The following is a 22,117-nucleotide window of genomic DNA, read 5'->3' as shown; positions in this document are numbered from 1 at the left end:
ACCTTGATCTCTTTAGTTCTTACATTAGTAATTAGGACCATAAATAAGTGGGAGTTGTCTTAAAACCCACACTAGTTTAGGACTTTTATTTATCATGTCTTTAATTTAGGTGTCATTTTATTACATTTAATTTTATGAAGGTTCATGTCTTGTAGGAAAGGAGGCACGGTCACACTTAGAGATAAAGCAAGGAGATAGAACATTTGGATGAAAGCTTGGAGGGAAAAGATGCACGTCCAAAAGCTAAGAGATAAAGCAAGAAGATAGAGCATGGATGAAAAGCTTGGAGGGCAAATCTAGAGCCAAAAGCCACACGGCTATAATCAAGGGAGATCTAATCTCCACAAGATAAGGATCTCCTAATCTAATTTCCCCAAGTCCACACGGCTATAATTAAGGGAGATCTAATCTCCACAAGATAAGGATCTCCTAATCTAATTTTCAAACAAGCAAATCAAAAGGAGGATCAAATTATATCATCAACATGAAGATAATGGAAGATATTATTTCAACCACTCATCAAGGCAATCTCAATTCAAATCCACCATCACCATTCGTCCAACACATGAAGATTAGATTGAGATTAGATAGGATTAGTTTATCTTTTCATGCCTTTTGATTTTGGCAATGTAAACCGAATTCCTTTCCCTATATATATGACCCATATGCACAAGGAATAAAGTAGATTGAATTTTATGTTAAATAAACCATTGTTAGTGAGTTTTCTCCTAGCTTCTTGGCTGAGTCAAGACCCTTTGTTCTTATCAAGAGTACCATTCTCTTGTGGCGAACTTCACAAGGCTTATCAAACATTCCATTGTTTGTGGCGCCATACCATTCCAATTCCCCTTCCATATTCCTAAACACTTACAAACACACCAACCTTCAATCCACCATCCAAACCGTGATCACCTTGCACTCCATCATCAACCAACAATCATCCATCAACCACTACAAACCATGAGCATCAATTCCACCATCAACCAACAATCATCCACAACATACAACCCATCATCAACTACAAACCGTGAGCATCATTCCATTATCAATCATTCATAAAGCAATTCTTTAAAGTCCAATCCGAGGCAAATTCAAAGCAAAACTACAAAGCAAATCAAGCAAATACAAGTACAATCAACACTAAAAAGGACTTTCACAAGAAACGATCCTACAACAAAGGCAATCCACAAAGAGGTTGTCATCACTAACCTTTAGGTTTGATTCGCCCCCACCAATTTAAGTATATTGGATACAAATGGGATGAACAACTAATCCCCTTCAAGATACTTTGGATTCTATATCATGTTTTACCATTGATGATTTCGTCATAAGTTAGGATTTTAAGTTTCTCCAAAAAAATATATTCTTTTAGAATAAAAATATTAAGAAACCAAACTGACATTCATATGTTAAATTTTTTTTCCTAAACAAAAGAATTTATATCAAAAACATGCAGACCATACATACTCAATTTTTGTATCAATCTTTTGTACATGAACTAAGATATCGAATTTTATCCGTAGATAAAAAATGATATCAGATAAGAAAGTAATGAATTAGGTAGAAAAAGATCTCCGTGTGGTGTACCCATTTTCACAGCAATTCTCAAAGGTTAGTTTTCACCTTCTTAATATTGATCGCAAAATGGGCAATGCTCACTAGTTCGCTGTTAAGTGTCAAGTTTAGCATAATTTTACTACCTAATTTGTGGTACTTTAACTCAATACTCAACCTAAGTTATTGTTTTTATGCTCTCAAATGATTAAAAAACTTGTTAAGTGATCAAATATCATCTTTGAAGTGTTCGTGTGGCCTTGAAACGGAGGAATTACCAAAAAATCTAAGTTTCAGGGTAAAGTTCAACTAGGTTCAGCGCCGGAACCAAGCTCAGCGGATCAGACATAAGTTGATGTTGACGTTTAGCGCCAAAGCCGTGCTTAGTGGCAAAAGGACATGCGCCCAATGCAATCTCGCGCTGGCAGATTTAATTACAGATTGCAACAATTAGTTTCTGTCTCGGATACACCAAGCGCCAAGCCTGCACCCAACATAAAAGAGAGGTGTGCTCAATGCAAGATGGGTGCCCAACACAAGTTGGTGCGCTGAAAGGTTGAACTTTCCTAGTCAAAGTGAATCGCTCAGCACAAGGCACTGCGCTGAGCGCGGAAGCCAGATTTCAGACACTATTTCAAGGGTTAACTTGGGTTTATAAAAGACATTTCAAGTAATACACTTGTAAGACGATAAATTCTTAGTTGTTAGGCGAGTTTAGCTCCCTTAGAGTTATGATAGCAAAATGTAAGCACTAGAGGAGCTAGTTCATATTCATTGGAGTGGTAACTCATCATCCATGAGTTATATTTCTTCTCACTTTTACTTGCATTTAGTTACCGTAAGTGGCTAAGTTCTTTATTGTTCAGATTGAATATAATATGAGCTTGATGTATGTAAATCGATTCAGTTCTATATTAACTCATGATGATTTGATTCTTTTGAGTTGTTCATGTACTTAATGCTTACTTTGAGTTTGATCAACTTATTGCATGAATTATCGAAGAAATTCTTGGAAAAATCTTTGTTATAATTCTGACTTTTATTGAACTCATCAATTATATAATTGTCAGACATAGATTTATATCGAATTTCTGACTTTATGCATGTTCTTCAGTTAGTTGCTAGACATAGAGGTAATTCAATAACTTAATAACTCTCAAACTTCTTAATATAGACTATTAGACATAGATGTATATTTAACAGTTAATATGTCTTCATCTTGTTAATTTAGTTGTTAGACATAGAGCTATTTTGATAGGATATTAACATGACAAAGACATTGGTGGTTAATAAAATTGAGGTGTTGCATTTTTTGCTCAATTTCACATGCATAAATTACAAGACATAGATGTATGATTTTGTGAGTTATAATTTTTCATCTTGTGTGTAAAGTTACTAGAAATAAAGATTTATTGTATAAGCTACTAAATTAACTAAGACATTAGCTTTTAGTACTTTTGAGATCATTTGTGTAGAAGAATCATTTGTAAGTGCATTAGTGTTGTTGATTTTTGTGTTTAGTGATAATGAGTAGAAAATTCGATCCCAATATCTTTTGTCAAAGTATTATAACTCGTTTTTCAATTTGAGTGTAATCGTCCATCCAAAACTCTTTTAAAAGTAGTTTAGAATAACAATTGTTAGTTGAGAGGCTAATATCCACCAAGTCCTTGTGGATTGGACAGTATTTTTCTATACTTGTTTGTGACACCGTTTGATTATTTCTATACCAATTTGTCGATTAACACTTGCTTGTATATTTTGTGTGGGGGAAGACATACAATTTTACTCTATTTGCTCATTTTGCCTCACACGTTTGCCCGCAGGTGTTCATATTGGACAATATGATAATATAAAACAATGATTATTACAACCAAGAAAATATGTAATGAATTTATACATAAACTAATAATAATTAATCTCACAAAAAATTAGAAAAGAATAAAAAATAATAGAAAACTTGTCCCATGCAGAAAAAAGTACTCATATAGTAAAAAATATTTTTGACCTTCATTAATTATGAGTATCGCACACCCCACATGTTGCATACCTCCTATACGGTCATCTCTAGCGGCAATGGCAATGTGTGTTAGTGGCAAATTGGGCACTGGTGAAGGTGATGGTGTTGGGGAAATTGAGATGGATGTTATAGTCAATGAGATGGTCATGATGGTAGACAGCACTGAGAATCATTTTGATAGTAATGTTGTTGTTTAGTCAATGTTCAGTTAAGCCATCTCTTTAATAGATTATGGAATTAGCAAGGGTGAAATCTTGGCTTTGGATCAACGACTAGGAGGGAAAAACTCAATTCTCTATTCCGACTGGATTGTTAACCTCTGTGTTTGTCTAAATATTGTATTGTAACTATTTTTGTTCATTTTTTCTTCTTTCTCTCTTGTAACTCTTATTTTGTCGAATAAAATTTTTCTTTTGCCGATAAAAAAAAGGTATTTGGTGGTTGTGGTGGTATGTATTCTCTAATATTTTGAAAATGAATAAATAATCATATCAGATAAGATTTTGCTTAAAATGTTTTGTGTTGAAATGATAAAAAATAGAGCTAAAAACATGATAACGTTCGGAATTGATCTTCTTTAATACTAAACAACACAATACTACAATGTGAGGTCGAGAATGATTTCATGATTTACAAATTTTTACTAAAAAATAATTTCAAATCTGCACCTTCAGTTTTTATTAAGGCCATATATCACCGGCTCTTGTGTTACTCGAACCTCAAACACGCATTAGGTTTCTTCATCTTCAGCCCTAATTTCTAAACATAAGAAAAGTCTATTTTTTCCTGCCATTTTCCATAAAGTATTTCATAAATCTGACTCACATTTCAACCAACGTTATAGGAATCATATATACATAATAGGTGAGTTGTTTAAATTATGTAAATAATATGAACCATCTCAACATGCACTTAATTTCATATGTTTAAACGTTTACAGTTGTAGCAGAAATGAAAATTATCTTTGGAAAGAGCTCCACATTTGTAACAAAAGGCATGCCCACACCTACAATCAACAATAGAGTTACTTCATAGATGTTTTCTTATTACAAAGTTAATTTCAACATTGACATGAATGCCACATCTAGTAATTAGACTTGAATCGTATGTAGGAATCTTATGGTTTAGAAAATTTTCTATAATGTGATTACTATGAAGTATGAACACTCAACAAGGTTATAATATAAGTGTGATGAAATGATTGCTTATCAGAGAAAACAATTATTCTATTAGATGCAAGGAGCAACATTAAAATGGAGTTTCTTAAAGTATAAAAAAGAAATCAACAACTAATTTATCATGTTAACCACTAATTAGAAAGATGTTTGGGATTCCTATGAAGCTAAAAACTGTAAAACCAAAAAAAACCAGTTCAAAAGTTTTCAAAGAATATATTAAGCCCCGAATCTATGTTTTTAGAAAGTACGTAAAAGATGTCTTCAAATAAATTCGACAACCATATAAAAACTTGACAAACTTGGTCATCTTTTAGAATTTCCTTCAAAACTGATACTATCAAAATACAAGGCACAATGCAACATTTGATGTCTAGATTTAAATGGATGCAATGATACTCTAATCCAAAATGAATAGGGATATGATAATATGAGACAAATTAAAGTCAGGATTTGCATAAAAAGTGCATGATGGATAGTCAAATCGAAGAGTTGAAGAGTTTTGGATGCCAATATGCTCTATTGTAAAATAAGAGAAGAGGGTAGAGTTTGATTCATCTGCTATCGTAGGTATCTTCTAGAAATTGATGCAGAGCTATTGTGTACACCTCTAAAACAATCCATATACTAACTAGAAACCTATTTAAAAGGTAAATCGTTCCCAATGCTTATCTTTCTATTAACTAGACTCAAACGATGGGAATCAACAAGGTTTTAAATAGCGGATATGGTCATGTTTATAGAAAAGATCAAAGCCTCGTTGTTTTGGACAAGGGCAAGTGATAGCTCAAGCAACTACAATTGTGATCACGATATGAATTCGACGACTTTCAATACCCGAACATACACTACAAAACAAAAGACATTTGGGGACAGACTTTTTGCCACACTTACATACACCATGGCAAATTCAAAAAATAAGGCCCAAAACTAACACTCTGGCCCATGGTTCATCTTTCACATTCATCACTTTCACTCTTTCACATTCATCACTTTCACTCTTTCACGTACTCTCTTCTCCTCTCAAAAAATCACTTCACCACTTTCACACGTTCACACCATGACTCCAATATAAAATCTTAAAAATTAACTTCTTCTTATCTTCTCTTTTCCATAAATCACTTACTCTTCTCTTCTCTTTTCCATAAATCACTTCTTCACTTCATCGCTATCTAGAAATCAATTAATTCCAAGCTTGTTCATATATTAGTAAGAAATCATTTCGTCTCCTTTTTTAATTCTATAATTTTGTTTCAAATCACTTCATCAACTCTAATCCCTAATTTTGAGCTTCTCAAATCCCTAATTTTATGTTTCTCTAATTCCTAATATTATTAGTTATAGAAATTAGAGAAACTATAGTCCCTAATTTTCAATGAATATTAGTTCAATAGAACCTACTAGAATATATTATATTCTATTGAAGGTAGTAGTAGAGTAATAAAGTAAGATAGAAGATAGATATGAGACCTTGGGATAGGAATAGAGAAAGATGTACCAACTGATTTCAAAATATGAGTGAAGTTATGAATGAAGTTACTACTAGTGATTTCAAAATCAACCAGTGTTATTCTCCTACTCAAGGGAGAGGTTGTGGTGGATATTTTGTTTTTTTTTTGTTGGGAAATTGCTATGTGGAGGATGAGAAGGGTTAGAGTTGTGTATGAGCGTGAGGAATAGGGTAAATATGGTAATAGTGTTGGAAATAGGTAGAGTTATGGTTGTTGAAATCTTGTTTGACTTTACATTCAGAGGTAATTTGTTGTTATTCTTATATTTTGGTTTCGACTTAGATGTTGTTTCTGTTGGTGGTGCTGCTTAGAAATGATAGCAATGATGGTATAATTATATAATTATATTGCTATCTTTTTTCTATTTCTTAAGTGCTAGAAATGATGCTACTAATTGTAAAATGATGTTTATCTTTAGGACTAGTTATTCGGTTAAGCAACATTCTTAATTTTGGTTGGGGTTATTAAGATAGTTGCATTTTAAGTACTGAAGTTGTAGCGTTGTTGGCTCTTTGTTTAAAAGGTGAGCTTATGTTATCTAGCCCTTTGTGTGTGTAGCACAGCTTCCATAATACCAGCTCAATGAAGTTGATGAATGTTGTAGCTAGTTTTGTGTTTGGCGAATAGGATTTATAATAGGTAATGGGATGCTATTATAGAAGTACTAGTTAGATTTGAATCAAATATCAAATATTGTAAATGTACGTCAAATTTAGCAGCCAACTTTGTTTTGCTCTGTTAGTTTTTTTATTTATGGGGATTTTGATAATGTCTAAAGTGTAGAAAATATCACAAGGACAATGCCAATGATGCCTTTCCTGTCTCTCTTTCCTGAATTGATTTTGTTATTTCGTAAATATATCTTGATTATAAAAACTTAGAAGTAGCTTTTTGCAATATAATATATTCTAGTAGGTTCTATTATTATTATTATAGAAAGGGTGTCCTCCATTACAACTATAACCCGTTATCAAATATAGCAAAAGGGAAGCCATATATAAAATGAGTTATTTCTTTGCTTCCTAACAATTATTGAGACAAATTATTATGTTAGAGTGGGAATAGGTGTAATTTGCATTTTGATGCTTGGAATTTAAGCTTTCCTCATTGTGATACTTAGCACAATAGAATTCATTCCTTCCTCTGCATTTGAGGCTTTGGTAGCTAGAAATAGTTTGTTTCCAACATTCACACAATCACATATGACTATCATTTTTAAAAGTAGTGCTGCTATAAAATTTTGTGTTAATAATCAGATTTAGCATAAAATACACTACATCTTTCTCTTATTCATTTCTGTAATGAAAATGAAACATGTTTCCAGTTTATATATATTTAGTTCAATTATAAATTTTTATTCTCCTGTATAAATTGGTAGCACATAGATTAAAATAACTTTGACTAGTTTCAATTGTGTGAAGTAGGTAGTACATGTATCTAAGTGTATCTTATGCTAAACCACAAGATGAATGAAAGAAAGTTATACTTTATATTTACCCTTTATATCTTCTTTTTTCCGTTCTTATGGTACTAAAACTGAAGAATCAGGTGTGTATGATTTCTGAGGTCAGGTTAGAAGTTAAAACAAAATAATAATACTATATCATGATCCAAATGATGAATTTGTTACCATTGTTTTGTTGTAAATACCTAACCTATACCTTGTAAGTAATTTATTTTATTTAGTTACTAAATTTGAGATTAATATTACATAGTATCTCTAATCATTTCGTAATTGAATTGAACATCAAACACAGATTCACGCAGTTATGATCGATAAGAGTTGGATTGAGAAACCAATTAGATCAAAGGAGTTTTTGGACGGGGTGGTGCAATTTTTGGATTTCGCCTTTTCAAATGTAGCTATAAATGATCAAATTCCATGTCCTTGTATTACATGTGGATTTCGTAAATTGGGTAATAGAATTGAATTGTTTAGTCATCTACTTCAAAAAGGGTTTCCTAGAAAGTACACATTTTGGTACATGCATGGGAAAAAGCATGTGCAGTATAATGTTGAAACTATAGCCCAACCAGAAGAAGAGTTGGTTAGACAATATCCAATGCAAGATATGTTAGATGATGTTTTTGGTATCTTTGATGATAGTCGAATTCAAGATTTTGATCACTCAAATATACCAAATGATGATCAGCCTAGGGTATGCAAGTAAAGCCCAACAAGAAAAAATAAAAGAGCAATTAGGTGATGGAAATGAAGAATTGTACCCTGGTTGTAAAAAATATAGTAAAATATCATTCATTGTTCTATTGTATCATATAAAAGTCTTATGTAGTGCAACTGACAAAACATTTTCTATGATCATTGATCTTTTAAATGATGCTTTTCCCCATGCTAAACTCCCAGCATCTTTATACGAGGCAAAAAAGTTGATTAAGAAGTTAGGTTTAAGTTATGAAAAGATTCATGCATGTCTGAACAATTGCATGTTATATTAGGGTTATGTGGAAGACAAGAAGAGAGACAATTGCACAATTTGCAATGCATCTAGGTGGAAATATAATGAAAATATTGGTAGTACAAATGATATGGTGGTTAACCAAAATAAAAAAAAAATATACCAGCAAAGGTCTTAGGTACTTCCCACTTATACCAAGATTGCAAAGGCTATACATGTGTTCTAAAACTGTAGAGCTTCTGAAATGGCATGCTAAGAAGGCTAAACCTGATGGGTTGGTAAGACATCCGAGAGATAGTAAAGCATGGAAGGAGTTTGACAAAATGTATCTGGACTTTGCTTTAAAATCTCGTAATATACGGCTTGCATTAGCTACAGATGGTTTCAATCCATTTGGAACTTTAAGTTCTAGTAATAGCATTTGGCCTGTGATGTTGTATACTTACAATTATCTTCCATGGTGTTGTATGAAGCAAACTTCTCTCATAATGTCGATGATAATTCCTGGTCCAATGATGCTTGGCAATAGTATTGATGTTTACTTGCAGCCCCTAATTACAGAGTTACAAAAATTGTGGAAAGGGGTGGAAGCTTATGATTCCTCTACAAATGAATCATTTCAAATGCGTGCTACATTGTTTTGAACTATTAGTGACTTCCTAGGTTTAGACAACTTATCTGGATGGAACACTCACACAGCACTTGCTTGTCCATCATATAATTTTGATATAGAGTCTAAATGGCTAAAGTTTGGCGGAAAATATTGTTTCATGGGACATCGTCGATATTTACCACTTGATCATAATTAAAGGATCAATAAATCATCCTTTGATGGTTCTATTGAGCTTAGATCTTCCTCTATCCCACCTTCAGGTTCAAATGTGTTGCGAGATATAGAATCGGGTCGTAAAAGGCCACGTGATGAGGTTAAGAGTGAAAACAACCCACCACAATGGAAGAAAAAGGGTATATTTTGGGATCTACCTTATTGGAAGCATCTTCTTATTCGCTATTGCCTTGATATGATGCACATAGAGAAAAATGTTGGTGACAATGTATTATTCACAATACTTGATGACAAAAGTAGAACAAAAGATAATCTTAATGCTCATAAAGATTTACATGCAATGGGAATTAGAGAGAAGCTTCATCCATATCCGAATTCCTCTAAGTTTCCTCCACCCATCATTCTTTAAAATGAAAAATCAAGAGAAAGTTATCTTTCTAAAACTTCATAAAAATGTGGTATTTCCGGATAGTTTCTCATCAAACATTTCTAGACGTGTTGATGTAAAGAAACGCAAGATCTCTGAACTAAAGAGTCATGATACACATAATCTGATGGAACATATTTTTCCAATTGCCTTTAGAAGATCCCTTCCTTATGAAGTTATTTCAATGTTGATTGAGCTATGTAACTACTTTAGAGAACTATCAAGCAAAGTTTTAAATTTCAAATATTTAGAGAAACTCCAACAATGAATTTCTTTGACTCTTTGCCATACGGAAATGATATTCCCTCCATCCTTTTTCACTATAATGGTTCATTTGGTCATTCATCTTTGGAAGGAAGCAATGATTGCTAGTCCTGTACATTATAAATGGATGTATCCTATTGAAATGTATATTTTTAGTTTACATGCTTAATTATTTATTTTATTAGGACTTTACTTCAATGTTGATTCATTTCCTTTTAATTATAGGAACCTTGGCCATTTAAAATCACATGTCCGTAACAAGGCTGCACACTAGAAGGTTGTACAGCTGAAGGGTACATTATGGAAGAATCTCTCACTTATTGTTCGAGATATTTCATGAATGGTAACATTGAAACAAGGTTCAATTGACCAAGAAGCAATGACGATGATATTGGGGTCAATGTTTTTAGTGAATCTACTATCTTTTCTAATCTATTTCCTACATTGGGAAAATCTATTGGTGTGTGCAAGAATTTTTCATTACGACCCATTGAGAAGCTACAAGCTCATCGTTATGTGTTAACTAATTTGCCAATTGGTTGATACATTTCGCGAGTAAGTTATATGTTATTATTCGTAGTTTATTTTCATATTATAATGTATTACAATATCAAATATGTAATAACTATTAACTTCTTCTAGGAAGTGTATATCTGAGGTCACAAGGATGCATCATGGGCAAAGAAAATCTGCAAAAGTAATGGAAGAATATGTACACAAGCATTTCCACGAGTCGTTTAAAGAATAGGTAAGAATATATATATATATATATATATATATATATGTATATATATATATATATGTATATATATACATATATATAATTTCACCTAACTTTTGTTTATGCTCAAAATGCTCATGAGTGTATGTAGTTGTCCTTACCTTTCAACAAAATAATAGGTTGCGAGAAAGGAAGATCCAGATATTACAAGTGAAATTGAATGTCTTGCAAAAGGGCCAAATAATATTTCTCGGAGATTTGATGGGTATAATATCCATGGATTTAAATTTCGAGCAAAGAGGAAGGAGCGAGCATTGCGAACACAAAATAGTGGTATTGTTATGTCTGCTACAACTAAGAGATTTTCAAGTGGTATGGAACCTATTGAAATATCAAGTAACGTTATGTTCTCTAGGAAATTGGTTGACATCATAGAGTTAGACTAATTTTGTGCTATTTAAATGTGATTGGGTAGACACTACACTTAACAAGGGAATTAAAATTGATAAGTTTGGGATAACAAGTGTAAATGTTTGCCGTGTAACAAGTGTACACACCGGTGCAAATGAAGCAGATGAGCCATTCATCCTTGCAACTGATGCTAGAATGGTATATTATATTGATGATCCAGTTGAACAAGGTTGGTGTTGTGTTTGCCACATGAAGCCTAGGGACATCTATGATATGGGTGATGTGAACTTTGAAGACTTAGAAGAGTCATCAGTGGAGGATATACCTTTTTGTGAGCAACATTTGGAGAACATGGAAGAATTACAATTAATGCGGGAATGTGTAAATGAACAAGAAAAATATGGATCAAATAATGTTGAAGATTGTGATAGTTGTAGTGATGCTGAAGAAGGAAGAATGTCAGAGTAGTTCAATATCCTATATTACGTACTTGACAATATAAAATAGACTTTTTTCAATTTGTGCTACACTTTTAGCATTATATCTTTAATTCATGTTATGATTCATTTAGTATATATTTTATTTCTTTTTATAGTTCTTTGTGTTAGCAAATTGTGCAGGTAATTGGTTCAATATGAAGCGTAAGAATTCTGGACAAGTAATGCTAGAAAAGCTATGAGGACAAAAAGGTGACAACAATAGCGAAAATACCCAAAATACACAACAACAAACTAGTGACAATCAAGGGGGTGTTGAACCTGCACATGTGAATACAAAAGATGCTTCATATGGTGATAACAACTTTGAAACCTCCTCAAACTCAAATGAAACTCAATTAAAAGATAGAGAGGAACCCTTATTTGTCAAGGTTAAAGGTAAGAGCAATATTCCATTAACTTCAATATGTTATTATGTGTTTGCCTTCAATACTTTGTTCCTTATACATAATTGCATATACCTCTTCGGGAGAAATTGAAACTCGAAAAATGCAAGCAATTCAGGTTTGGCATTTCGAAAAAACTAAAAAGGTTGTTGTGAAACTCAATGGTTATGGACAAGGCAATGACAATGACTCAAACTTACTTGTGAGGTTTCTTGGTAAACTAGCTCAAAACTCAACAATTTGTCCCATATATGTTACAAGATGTCAAAGGATAATAGATACCAACAATGGAAGTATATTGAGGTAATTATTTAAAAAAATTCAATTTTTATAGTTTTTCCTATTGCCATTGAAAATTGACTAGTGTATTTAATGATGAGTGAAGAAATTTTTTGAATTTGATTATGTTGGTGGAGTCAAATGGGCTATGAGTACTCTAGGTGAAAGATGGAGGGCCTATAAATATAGGTTAAGGTGTAAGTATTTCTATCCTAATAAAAGTAAGAAAGACATACTTGCTAATCCTCGTCCAGGTTTAGATTGTGCTGATTGGACTGCATTTGTCAATCACTATAAGGAGGATAAGATGAAGGTAAGCATTATGTTGCGAAGTATTTAATTTCTCCAAGCCTTATATTTTTCTAATATAATGACTACAACGTTTGGAAATTGTAGAAACAAAGTTTGGCGAACACCATAAATTGTAAGAATCTTAAAGTTTCTCATGTTGGTGGTAGTATGAGCAATGCAAGGAGAGGTCGTAAAATGGTAAGTTGTCCTAGGTAATTGTATTATTGTAGATATTGAAGTTTTGTGAATGTAAAAACATATGTTTTAATATATATTTCATTGATTGTTTTAGAAGCTAAAATTGCAAAGACCTGTATGTCGTGGTGAGGTTGTTTTGTCAACTTTGTTGAAGAAGGATGGAAGCTATGTGAGCGAAGAAGGAAAAACTCTAGATCTAAGTAATTTAAAGTATTTTGACACATGTGTTACATATGTCCTAAAACTCTAGCTGTAAGTACACAACTTTTACCTTATTCTTTAAATTGTGGTATGCTGAATATTGGAATGCAAGTTAAACCTCAGTGCCCTTAATGAACTTTTGAGTATATCATAGCTCTTATGCTTATTGGGACAAACCATTATGTCATTGGCTAACAGTGCACATCTAATCAATTAAAAAATTAAACACTGAGTTGTCACAGCATGATAGAAAACAAAAGTAGAATATATTGTTTCATCTATTATATCATGTGTAATAATTTTTGTAATATATGTTAAATTTCTAATAAATGAGTTGATATACATGTTAATTCTTAATGGAAATTTGTTTTGTGCTTTAACAATTTGAGAAACTGATAAGCTATGAAATGGATAATGATATGCAGTTAGTTAGGTAAGCAAATGTATAATATCATTTTGTCATCTGTAATTCTATTGATGCAATTTTCCATTATAGGTTACGGCCATGCAATTTGCAATTTGCCTTTATATAAATTATTAATTTCTTGTCACTTAATAGGATAAAATATCCGAGCATTTACCTCAAGATCAAGAAAATGTCAGTACTTCAGGTGTTTCTTTGAAGGTATTTGATCATCCTAATGTTGCAATTGGAAAAGCATATGGAGCTGAATATTCAGGTCGAGTGCATAGATTGGGCACTAGTGTTTGTCCCTCCAGTGTTTTTGGAATGTCTAGACATTTTACTAGTTTTGTGGATTCTAGTGGCTCTAGCCAACAAAATGTTGAAGACTTAAAGAAGTATGTACAAACATTGGAAGTAAAGCTATCAGGATATGAAGAGACCAAGGAGCAACTTGCACATACTCATAATCGATTGACTACTCATGAGAAGTTTCTAGTTGAAAAATTTGGTAGTGAGTTAACCACTTTCGCCTGTGATGTTCCACCATCTTAGTTATTATGGTTTCTTAGATATTCATGAACTTGTATGATCTTAATATTTTGTTTTTTGTTTTTTTATAAGGATTGTTGAATGTTAAACATTTCTTAATTGTGTAAGATTCGATTTTCTAATGGTATAACACTTTTACTACCATTATTATTAGCTAGCAAATATTTAATTTAATTATAAATTTACATTATATTATTGAAAAAAAAAAGATTGTTAGCCAATGAGACATTGGGATCATGAGAGGAGTATGTATGAAATTAATTTTAAATAAATTTAATTAGCCATGGTTGGATTGTAGCAAAATAAATAACTTAGTGACAAAATCATCAAGTTAGCCACGATTTTCACCGTAGTTGAATTGTATAGACAGTGGCTAGATAAATGTTACCACACTTTCCAGTAGTGTAGAGAATTGACATAATGAACGTGGCTAAATTTTAGCAACGCCACTCCTTGCCACAAGAACAACAACTGTGACCACTCAATTTAGCTACGATTTTTTTGCATATTAGCCACGGTTCCAATCGTGGCTAACAGGAAGTTTTACTGTAGTGATATTGACATCTATAACGGTCAATGGTTCCAAACTTAAAACCTTAGAAACTCACAAAACCTTAATGCTTTAGACAATTAAAGGTAAATGTGACTAATGCAACTACAATTATGACCACGACATGAATTCAATGACTTGCAAAATCCTAACATAGGTGTCTGCAATGAGAGACATGGGTCCCAATTTATAACTTTCGTAAGTAATTGTGAACCATACAACTATAATTGCGGCCTCCTATATAGTAAATCACTTTTGAATATTATTAAAAAATTGCTAACCTGCATTTCAAGTACATGCATCCATGAGATTTGTCAACAAAGATTCTGCACTTTGGACATCTCATCCACTTGTTATTATTTGTAAGCCGCATCAACATGATATCTTCCTTTTCTCTCTCAACCTTATTCAGTTTCTGAAACTTATCACACTTAATCCCATCATCCCACAAAACCCTACACTACGCACAGAACAATCTCCTACAATTCGGGCACTCAGATTCCTTCACCAACTCTCCACCATCGTTAACCATAAGCACAAAGCAATCCTTATAAGGAAAATATAATTTCTCATTTTCAAGAATCATAGCCTAACACAAAGCATCACCCCAACGATCAAACACATCCTTAGGAAGAATTCCACGACAACGTTGAAGCTCCAATAGCCCGACTTCACATTCATGTTGAGGGCATCGAATTTTAACAACATTCTCATGATGCTTGGATTCAACGTACTTTACTACACAGTCAGTGCAATAAGAGTGAGAGCAATTATGGACACAAAAATCGTGGTTTAGGGTTTTGGTTTCAGTGCAAATTTGACATAAGAAAAGAGTGATAGTATTATTATTGGAATTACAAGATTCTCCAATTTCGATGATCCTTTTGCGTTTCCCAAAAGGATTGTTTGAGGGCTTGGAAGTGAGGATTGTTACGTCGCCATTTTGATCCTCATCAGAGTCGAAGAGATCAATGAGAATGGCAGTGGATTTATGTTTACCTTTGAGAGAGAATGGTGTGAAATGAAAAGTTTCAACATCTACCACTTCAATTGTTGAAGGAGGAAAATAAAGGTTTGTCATTATCCCTGTTATGTTTGAAAATTGGAATTTAAATGAGAGATAGATGTGAATATGTTTCATTAAAGAGGGTCACTTTTTCATTCTTGATATCTTACTGTGTAAGTTTGAATTGTGGAAGTCTTATTGACTACTGGTCCACCTTGTTTCCATAGGTGCAAAATTTTGTAATTAATTATAACATTTATTTCTATATTAATTAATTATAAGAATGTATTAATGGATGCACATTATTTTAATGGGAAATTGAACATTTGTTATAGGATAGACATCACAAAAAGGACTGCATTGACGAATATGAGTTAGTCTGCATAAAGTTCGGGCTAAACTAGATAAGAATACAAAGTTATGGTATAATTTATTTATATTAAATTGCAGTTCAAACTCACCCTATGAATTGTTTTAGCATATGAAATAAATAAATTAATATTATATCATTTATTGTGATATTAATTAATTATAGGAATGTATTAATGGATGCATATTCTTTTAATGGAAACTTTAATATTTATTTTAGGATAGTCAACACAAAATGGATTGCATGAAGGAATATATGTTAGTCCGTATAAAGTTTTCGCTAAACTAGACGAGACTAACAAGTTACAGTATAATTTATGTATATCAAATTGCAGCTCAAACTCACCCTAAGCAGATTGTGAGTTATGATGGCCAATCTGTCCATATAACATATAACGTTTCTAACACATTTGTCATGTCAAATTCAACCAAACTCATAAATTTAATACCCCATGTTTGAGTTAGGACATGATGTCAAGTTCACTTATATGATTTTTAACCTAAATCATTTATTAAATCAATCATTCCTACTCGACTATCACATTCTAATAAAATATAATTTGTGACTTCACTTTATATAAATCATTGAAAACTAACAGAAATATTTTCATGTCTATTTATAGTCATGATAATATAGACTCAAGTTCACGAGGAACTCTACATCTCATAATATAATCATCATCAATCATAATACATCATCATCCATTTTACTATTGGTAAGAAGATCACTTGTATGTTCATTATTAATACATTCATTATGAACAAATAAGAGTTGAATTTAGTTGTGTGGGGTTACTATGGTAAACAATTATGTTGCCTTTTAGTTTTGATGTAAAAGCTATTGTTCTTTACTAAGTTTTTGTTGTAAAAGATAAATATAATTAAGTATACAATATAATTTAGAAATGAAAAGGGGTGTCTATATGGTTTAACATTTATTTTCATTTGATTTAATACTACCTTTCTAGTGTGATTAAAGGGACCTTATGAAAAATAAGACGAATAATATAATGTTTCACTCTATCACATCATTGTAATTTATAAATATTTATGTTACAAACTTTACTCTATTTTTTGTTCAAAGTTCACAATACCAATATGTATTCATTATATATTTTTTATTATAAATTTATAGTACCATTATGTTCTAAAACAATTTTAATCTGAGATTTATTTCAAGGTTAAAGATCCAAAAAAAGGGTAGCACTAACTCACCCAGGTAAGCTCAGCCTAAACCCAATTTTAATATATAGCACATCCAATCTGGACTAAAAATATTGATTAAATAAAAATTACTTAATATGATACTCAAGTCCTACGAATTTTCATGTTTTGGTTGACCAAAACAACCATTTTGATAAGTCTACTCTAGGAAAATTGTTTGGATTGTGTTAACAAATGCAAAGTGTATTATTGAAGGAATATATAATATGTAAAAAACTAACTCCAATATTTCTTGAAAGGTTACAACATTATTTTCAAGATAAAGTTTATTGTTTCCATTTCAAACAATATCCTTAGGCACATATTAATGTTTGAATGACTATTTAATTTATGCTCATTAAAATTAATTGCATATATTTATTATTTGAAAAAAGTAGTGAGAATTAATTGCATTGTTACATGACGTTATAATAGTGGGAGGAGAACATATCTTGTGGAACAAAATTTGTGTTAGTTTTTTTTTATTGATTTGAAACATAAAATAATGAATTAATTAAGTCAACAACATAGTAAATAAATATTTTTCTCTCATGTCACTATGGTATAAATGGTTCTGAATTGGTCAGCCAAACTCATGTAATTCAACAAAGCCATACCAAAAAAATGTGGTCATTTCATTGTTCACTATATTAGAATTTTCATTTACCAATGCTCATTCAACAACATTTATATGTTGAACGCTATTAAATGAAAGGAGAAAGGAATTCAATAGTGCTCGGTAGGACTGACAATAAACTAAACCAATTCAATAGGTATATCAATAATGTTTCCCAAAATGAGTGTTTGGGGCTTGGAAGTGAGGATTGTGACGTCGTCATTTTGATCATATTCGGAGTCGGAGAGATCAATGAGAATGGCATGGATTTGTTTTTACCTTTGAGAGAGAAAGGTATGATATGAAAGGTTTCAACATCTATCACTTCAGTTGTTGAAGGTGGAAAATAAAGGTTTTTCATTATCTTTGTTATGTTTGAAAATTGGAATTGAAATGAGAGATAGATGTGAATATATTTCTGTAAAGATGGCCACTTTCACTTTCATGGTATCTTACTGTATAGGTTTGATTTGTAAAGTCTTATTGACTACTGGTCCACCTTGTTTCTATAGGTACAAAATTTTGTAATTAATTAATTATAGGAAAGTGTTAATGGATATGTCATTGTTTAAGGATATCAAATAAATAAATTAATATAATAATTTATTGCCATATTAATTAATTATAGGAATGTATTAATGGATGCACAATCTTTTAATGGAAACATTAATATTTATTTTAGGATAGACATCTCAAAGTGGACTATATGGATGAATATGAGTTAGCCCAAATAAATATTGCGCTAAATTGGATCATACTAAAAAGTCATGATACAATTTAGGTATATCAAATTCAAGCTCAAATTCGATTGAAGTGGATTGTGAGTTGTGGTGGCCAAACATGTCATATAATATTAACAAATCTTTATTTAAACTGTAACCTTTGTAATCTATTTTTAATATATATATTTTCATAATAACATATAATTTTTTCTAAAATATTTATTATGCCTAATTCAACCAAACTCATAAACTCTAATATATAAATCGTCGAAAACTATCAAAAATAATGTCATATTAGTGTATAGTAATGGGAGTATAACTCAAGATCCCGTGGAACTTTATATCTCATAATATAAGCATCATCATAATATATGATTATCATTTTTTACTTTCTGTACGAAAATCAATTGTATGCTCATTGTCGATATCTTAAGTATATTATGAACTGATATGAGTTGAATTTGGTTGTGTGCGGTTCTCTATTGTAAACAATTATGTTATCTTTCAGTTTTGTTGTAAAATTTTTTATTTTTATTAAGAAAAGAAAAGTGAAGTCTACGTGGTTTAACATTTCTTCCCATTTGATTTAATACTTTTCTTGTAGTGTGATTTAAAGGGAATTATGAAAATTACGACACAAAATATAATGTTTCACTTCCTAACATTATTGTCATTTAGAAATATTTATGTTATTAAAATACCAATATATATTAGAAAAGTTAAAATACCACTTTGATATGTCTACTCTTAGAAACGTTGTTTGGGTTGTGTTAACAAATGCAAAGTGTATTATTTAAGAAATATAAAATATGTAAAAATACTAACAATCTTGGAAGGTAAAAATATTATTTTCTAAGATAAAGTTTCCTTTTCCATTTTAAACAATATCCTTAGGAACTTATTAATGTTTGAAGGGCTATTTAATTTATGCTAATTAAAATTAATTGCATACATTTATTGTATGAAAAAAGTAGTGACAATTAATTGGATTGTTTCAAGAGGTTATAATAGTGGGATGAGAACATATGTTAGTTGCACAAAATTTGTGTTAGTTTTCTACTCATTTGAAAAAAAAAATTTGAATTAATTAAGTCAAAAAATAATAATTAAATATTTCTCTCTCTTCCAACTAGGGTGTAAATGGTTCTGAATAGACCACTGAAACTAATTTAATTTAAAAAAGCCATACCAATAAATATTGTCATTTCATTGTTCACTATGCCAGAATTAACATTTAACAATGTTCAATCAATAACATTTGTGTGTTGAACGTTATTAAATATAAGGCGGAGAGGAATTAATAGCTCTAGGAAGAGCTAACAATGAATCAAACCAACTTGGTATTCGTTCGAAACTTGATTCATTATTTTGCTCGACAAACTTGGTTAATGAACCAAATGAGCCGAACTAGAGATGGATACAGTTCGACTCGTTAGGTTCATGAGCTAGATCCATATATATATATAAACTAATTTTTTATGTTTACTGTTATTCTACATTGCATTATTTTTTATGCTTATTATTGTAATATTTACATATATATAACCTTGTGCTGAATGTTCTTTAAATGAATTAATTATTTGAGTTGTCCAATTGAACCAATTCAAGCTGAGCTGAACAGTTCGAGAATATTAACTGAGCCGAACTCAAGCTAAAAAAATAACTTGTATCGAACTCGAGTCAAGTTTTGAGTTGAGCAAATCCTAACCAAACGAAACTGAGTTGAGATTTCAAAGAACAAAATAGCATTGTTCCTTATTAATTAATGGATGGGGAATTAATAATAGAAGAAACAACATTGGTTTTTAATTGGTCGAAGGGGAATTAATAATAGAAGAAAAAAATTGGTTCTTTACCAACTGAAACAAAGTAATAATAGGGTATGTTTTGTTTACCCTTTTCAACATTTTTGTGAAGCCTGTTTTAAAACAGGTAGAGCATGAAAATTTGTCAAAAAATCATAATCGGACTTGTCTACACCAACTTTGGTTTGTGAACTAAAATCACAAATGGACATGTCTATATTGGCTTTTCATTTGCAAATATTTTGTAGGTGCAGACTGTTGAAAGAATTTTGTTCGTCGAGAGGTTTTCCCCCTCAGCAAATCGTCCTGACAGTAGTGCCAGTTTGTTGAAAGATTATTACTCTCATTTTCGGTGTGTTCTTTTTATTTGATTAAGTAAGTGAACTCGGTTTTATTCTTTGTTCGCCATCTTGGCATTGTTGAAATAAATTCCAACGCCGATATAATGGTTTCAACAATATTCCAGTTAAAACTTACTTCTTAATAATCATATGAATGAATTATTCCTTCTTTGCCCTATCTCAGCTTTGTTAGAATAAATTCTAATGTCGGTACAATGGTATCGAAGCAATCCCTTTTTAAATAATTATTAAGTACCTCTGAATACCATCTCGGTTTTGTGGAATAAATTCCAACACCGGTTTAATGGTATTCTAATGTAAAAAAGTGATGAATAGTTAGTTGTTAGAAACAAATAAATAAATAAATAAAGAACAAAAGAATAATCAATTTAAGTGACCTTTATTTATTTACTCCCTTTCGGGTTCATTTTAATCTCAGTTTTGTGGAATAAATTCCAACATCGGTTTAATGGTATTCTAATATATTAAAGTGATGAATAGTTAGTTGTTAGATACAAATAAATAAATAAATAAAGAACAAAAGAATAATAAATTTAAGTGACCTTTTATTTATTTACTCCCTTTCGGGTTCATTTTATTAACAAACCAAACTTCTTCCTTAAGGAAGGTTGGTATTAAAGAATAAATAAATGGTGGAATGTAATTAACAATAAATAAAAGTTAGTAAGTTAGTTTCATCACTTTTGTATATTAAAAGGTGTTTTCAACAAATAAATATATTGATAACACTATACTATTTTAAATTTTACACCTCTTTCAAGATTCAATTGTAGTATAGTATAGGGTTATGTCGAACCACAAGGAATTGCCTAATAGAATGAATCATATGAATATGTCAATGCACAAATAATGAGTTAAACATATTTTGGTAGTTTTTTGTTGTTTTGCATATAAACAATTTAACAAGAAACATAAACTACATATTAACAAATTCTTGAGGAGACAAGATCATTCTGAATAAGGACAATATTTTTCCACTTCTTATGAATTTGAATTACTTAGACAAGTTCTTATGTTTTACTTTGATTAACTCCAAACACCAAGTTCTAAAATCCTCCTTTTAGTGTATGTCCTAAAATGGTAGAATGATAATCACTTATATTTATTACTAAACAATATTACTTCCACAAAGAGATTAGGTTGTTACACCCTAAACTTGGCTACTCTAATATTGAAGTAGTAAGGAATATAAGATCGTAAGAAAAGTATACTTAACTTGGCAAATAAACTAAGTAGTACAACTACTTCTTAGTTTATTTGTTAAGTATTTGAGACAAGTGATTTTATGACTTGAAATCAATTTTTAGGTGATCAATCTAAAAATAGCAGTAAAAATTTCTCAAACAAGTAAAATTATTCAAAGCACCAACTTGAATGATTAAAATTCAAA

At 31.1% G+C, this 22,117-nt stretch overlaps 1 long non-coding RNA gene across 1 annotated transcript; it reads left to right on the top strand.

Moving 5' to 3' along the window:
- Positions 12,715 to 13,119, top strand: LOC109342605. Its single transcript, XR_002107104.1, has 3 exons — positions 12,715 to 12,762; positions 12,846 to 12,938; positions 13,033 to 13,119. It is a non-coding gene; the product is annotated as an uncharacterized LOC109342605 (long non-coding RNA).

The sequence above is a fragment of the Lupinus angustifolius genome, chromosome LG03 (genome assembly GCF_001865875.1).
Source record: "Lupinus angustifolius cultivar Tanjil chromosome LG03, LupAngTanjil_v1.0, whole genome shotgun sequence".
In the NCBI taxonomy this organism is placed as follows: domain Eukaryota; kingdom Viridiplantae; phylum Streptophyta; class Magnoliopsida; order Fabales; family Fabaceae; genus Lupinus; species Lupinus angustifolius.
Note: the sequence above shows the minus strand (reverse complement) of the source record. Positions and strands in the feature narration are given on the sequence as shown.